The sequence below is a fragment of the Chelonus insularis genome, unplaced genomic scaffold, assembly GCF_013357705.1.
Source record: "Chelonus insularis isolate UGA/USDA-ARS -01 unplaced genomic scaffold, ASM1335770v1 contig_673_pilon, whole genome shotgun sequence".
NCBI classification, from domain to species: domain Eukaryota; kingdom Metazoa; phylum Arthropoda; class Insecta; order Hymenoptera; family Braconidae; genus Chelonus; species Chelonus insularis.
Window position 1 is genome coordinate 683 of NW_023276697.1, and position 5,305 is coordinate 5,987.

The 5,305-nt window shown below is 28.1% G+C and overlaps 1 non-coding gene across 1 annotated transcript; it reads right to left on the reverse strand.

Annotated features, from left to right (window-relative positions):
- Positions 1-4,814: 4,814 nt before the first annotated feature.
- TRNAF-GAA (transfer RNA phenylalanine (anticodon GAA)) lies at positions 4,815-4,887 on the reverse strand. Its single transcript has one exon. It is a non-coding gene; the product is annotated as a tRNA-Phe (tRNA).
- Between the last annotated feature and the right edge of the window lie 418 nt (positions 4,888-5,305).

Genomic DNA, 5,305 nt, shown 5'->3' on the forward strand with positions numbered 1-5,305 from the left:
AATACCTGCAAATAACTTCAAATACATATATTCATCCATTATTATCATTTTTATTAGGTATAAATGTTAATAAGGAAGCTCAATTCCAAGTCGGCGTATCCAAGCATGTAGTATAAAAACAAATATACATTAACTCAATATCGAGATTATGCTGGCCATGTGGTTAGGGCGTCAGAGTTCTATTTTGCCGGGCAGGGTTCGATCCCAGTCATAACCAATTTTTTTTTTCTACTTTATTCGTTAGATTAGCATGTAATTATAATATTGACATGCTATAATTAATCTTTTATAACAATTTGATTTTTTTTCTCTTTATTCATTGAATTTATTGACGCTAAGTCGAAAATATTTGAACAGAGCCATAAACTTTCTTTTTGTATAAATACATTGATAATAGCCTGTGTTTAACAACTTATACATCTTTACATGTATTAACAATGTTATGTTATTAACAAGTTAATCATATTATTATCAACATTGAAAGTAGTTTAAACAATCCGTGGCGAGTTCCGGCACTTCGCTGGCAAGCTCTACCCCCACTCTCTATGCCCAAGCCTGCAGCTTATAATTTTTGAGCATATATAATGTTTTGTAATCATAATAGCTCGGTGGTTAACGCATCGGTCATTTATTTTGATGGGCAGGGTTCGATTCCAGTCATGGTAAAGTTTTTTTTTTCTTTTTCATTTGTTAGATTTGCATGTAATTATAATATTAACATGCTAAAATGAATTCTTACCAACGATTTGATTTTTTTTCTCGATTATTTATGTAATTTATCAACGTCGAGTCGGAAAACATATGAACAGGGTTATAAACACTTTTTTTACTATAGCTATATGAACGTAGCTTTTTTTTAAGCAATTTAGAAATATTTAGAAGTAGTTGAAATAATCCACGGGGATTTTCCGGCACTTCGCCGGCAAACTCTATCCCTACCCTTCGTACTCAAGCCTGCATTATACAATTTATAACATAAACATGATGTTAGAGATAATATGTTAGCTCTGTAGGTAGAACACCAAGCTTTCATTTTACCGATTAGGGTTCGATCCCAGTTATAGCCAATTTTTTTTTTCATTAAAATTTTATATAAATACAATATTGGTTGTTTGTAGAAGTTCAAAATCAATTCATAGTGTCTTTTAAAGACAACATTTTCTAAAAAAGAGAATTCATAGTAACTCGTTCCTCACCCTCAGCTTATTTTCAGAAAAACAAGTTTTTTTTCGTATTAATTGGAAGAATAATGTAATAAAATATATGAATTGATTTATAAGTATATAAAGTCACTTGAACAAGAAACAGAAAAAAAAATTGCCTATGACTGGGATCGAACCCTGCCCAGCAAAATAAAAGGTCGGGGCTCTAACCACTGAGCTATTATAGTTCCAATTATATAAACGATGCTTGAAAATTATAAGCTACAGGCTTGGGCACAGAAAGTGGGGGTCGAGCTTGCCGGCGAAGTATCGGAACTCGCCGCGGATTGTTTAAACAATTTTTTATTATTAATAAGTTGTTAAAAAAGGCTATTATCAATGTATTTGTACAAAAAAAGGTTAATGGCCCTGTTCAAATATTTTCTCATTTGTCATTGATTAATTGAAAAAAAAATTTTACATAAAAATTGAAATTTAAAACTCATTTTTGGCATGATAAAATTGCAATTACATGCAATTTAAATAAAAAAAAAATTTTGCCGCAATTGGAATCGAACACCGTTCGGTAAAATAAACTGGCGAACCTTCTGACTATAGAGCTAGCATATTTTCATTTGCTTTGTTTACGTTTAGATATCGTAAGCTTCAGGCTTAGTAACAGAGGGTGGGGAATGTGCTTGCTCGTCAACTGTTCGAACTCGCAGTCTTCTCTGAAAAATAAGACGGAGATAGATAGATATATTTTGTGCTCTGTCTTGCTCGGAACAGATTATTCTGAAATTTGTAAATTTCTTGGTACCCTAAGGCTCCCTTTTTGTAGTGCATCCCTGAAAATTATCATTTTTCGAACGATTTCTCTGTTACCTACTCAATTCAATTGATATCGAGCTTCGGCTTTTCGCCGCACAACGTGAGGGCGTAAAGTCAACTCCGGGAAACTTCTGACTTCAGCCCAGCCTTAAAGTTCATTTTCAAGATGGTGGTGGAAAAGTACACGTGAAATGGCACTTGCTCTCATGATTCCCTATTAAACTGATAGGTGGTAATTGAAGTGATTATCGATACTATACTAACAGCTGGAAAAAATGTAGAAAGTTTTTTTATCAACTAAATTTTGTTGACATTTATGTAATTTATGACTGTCATTGATACCTTATTGTAATTAATTTTTTTTTCAGAAAGGACGCGAAGTTTAGTTTATAAAACACCTATTAAATTCAGGTGAGTGATATTGTAAGTGAATCAAGACAGGAAAGTGTGATTGAATAAAATAGGTAAAGTAAAATGAAGTGAAAACATAAAAGTATACAATGATAGAGTTTGTGAGTAAACAATTATTACTGTTCACTTTGTTTTTGTTGTTTAAGTTTAACATTGTAATTTTGACAACAAATTTTGACATGACTCATTGTACAATCAATGGACCGTAAAATCTCCATCCTTCGCTGGATAATAGGTATCGTTAAAAATTTATTTCTTCCGGTCTACACCATACCACGTTTTCAACGTAATAAGGTCGTATGCGGTTTTAGTTTTTTTATTACTTTCACGACTTATATACCTCTACAGCTAATATCTACTATTTATTTTTTTTGTAATAATAATTTAAAAAATCATCTTAACATTTATATCTAATTAATTATCCTCTCTCTAAAAATGGAACAGTGAAAATAATGAAATACACTGCAAAATCAATAAATATTTACTGATTTTGCAGTCTATTTCATTATTTTCACTGTTTCATTTGTAGAAAGTCCAATTGCTATTGCCATGATTGACAGAAATTTTAAGATTTCATTTTTACTATGAAATGACATCATCAGAGAGGTTGATTTAATTGAATTATTTTGACATCAATACATGCAATAAATTCTACAAAAAAAATAGCAAAAATATATGTCAACATTGTGGAATATAAAAAAATTTTGTAGGGAACTCGTAATAACTTTAAATTATAGAGAGGTTCGAATTATCGCAGGTTTGAATGAACAAGAGTCGACTGTAGTTAAAAAAATTTTCTAATGTAGATGGTATCAAGTTCAGTGATAAATGCATTAGAATGATGATTGTAAACAAATTGTGTCACTAGATGAGCTCAAGATTCTTATCATAAAAAAAACTCAAATTAGTCCGACAAAATAATTCTTTCCAACCCCTGAAGTATTTGATTTTTTTTATGTCAATTGGTTTAGTTAAAAGATTCCAAAATTCTCTTTTTCAGGGTTATTTTATTTTAATTTGTAGAATTATATACATATGTTCGGCCAATTTATTTTCTCAATTCTTCAATCACATTTATTAGCCCGACTTTTTGTCATTTTCCCTCCAAATATTTGCTTAAATAACACCACATTAGGTTACCGTGGTTTAGATGTGTTTATTGTTTCATCAGCTGTTTTTTTTCTTCAGTATACGAGAATTACTATCGCTCTTTTTTTTTTATTCTAGAAATTTTTTAAATTTTTTATAAACAGTTCAATCTCAATTTTCACAATCAACTAATTCATTGAATACATGAACTAATAAAAATGGTCAATATTTGAAAAAATATTATTATTTTATTTTAATAAATTGATACTATTTATCAATATTAATTATTTATTTTATTTGAATTATTTTTAAATTTATTCTATTATTCATTTAATAAGATATCATTTAAAAAATCATAATCATAAATTCTCTTTAAAGAATTATGAAAAAAAAAATCACGTACATTCAAAATTAAAAATAAATTTTACCTTTTTATGGGCTTACTATTTAAATTCCATCGTTTCTAAACAATTTTTCTTCCTCTAATATAATAAACTTGATATAAAAAAATATAACTAATACATTACCATTAATTACTTCTAATTCAATCCATTTAAAAAAAACCACATTGTTTATAAACAAAAAATATCTATCTATTTATCTTACGTTTCCGCCTACTTTTTTCCAATTTTAATTTAAAAATTCATTCATCTTCAAGTCATTCCACCAGATGCATTACTTCATAGTCATCATCCAAAAGACAACGGTATTAAGTTACACGGAACTCAAAGATCTAACAACACTGAAAAAAAAGTAAATTAAAGTAAAAAAAAATTCTTCTTAAAAAATTCTAGTAATTCTGGGATGTTTTAATAGTTTTATAGATTCTAGTGATTTTCAGAAAACAGCTGGAAGCCGACTAGTATATAGTCGCAAAAGGTGTATCCGTATCATCAATAAAATTGATGTAGTACGACTAAATCGTAATTTAAGTTGAATTGAAATGTTAGGATTTTTAAGAAAATAATTTGTTATTGTTTTTTTTTTCTTTTTCTCTCAACAACGATAATTTTTCCTCTCAATCCATATTGAACCATTGGAATATTCAGAGAAAAATACTGATTTTCTATTAATCCATCTTTCATAAAAGTATTATAAAATCATAAAATGTATATAGAAGTAAATTTTGTACAGAAAAAAATTGATATCGAAATTTCTAGTTAATAACTTTGATTGTTAATTAATTAAATTCATGGGTTATTTGTGTGACGAATGGACCAAGAAGAGAAAAATAGAATTGAAGAAAAAAACAAATAATGAATTTAAATTAAAGAATAATGAAAAAAATTATTATAAACATTAAAAAGGAGGACAAACTGTGAAGATAATAAAAATAATGCTTGCCGAAACCCGGGATTGAACCGGGGACATTTAGATCTTCAGTCTAACGCTCTCCCAACTGAGCTATTTCGGCACATAAAAAATGTATTTAATTTAATGACAATATTAAGAAAATATTTGATTTAAATGATTTTTTTTATTATTATTATTGGAAATAATACTTTTCATCACTAGAAAATTATTAATAATAAAAATTAGTAAAAGACTGAGAGTTCATAAACATTAATTATTGATGTGTAAATTTTTTAGCTTATAACAAGACCTATATCAAACCACTACAATACAAAAGATTCTAATTAATAAAACTACGCAAAGAAATTAATAACAAAATAAAAGGAGAAAAAAATGGATATTTTTATTGCTATGAATTTCATGCATTTGAAAATTTATTACTCGTCAATTAATAATAATACACTAATAGAAATGAATTGAGTTTGTGTAGACATAAAGAAGAGCGATCTCCAATACTACAATCTCAGTAATTTTGATTA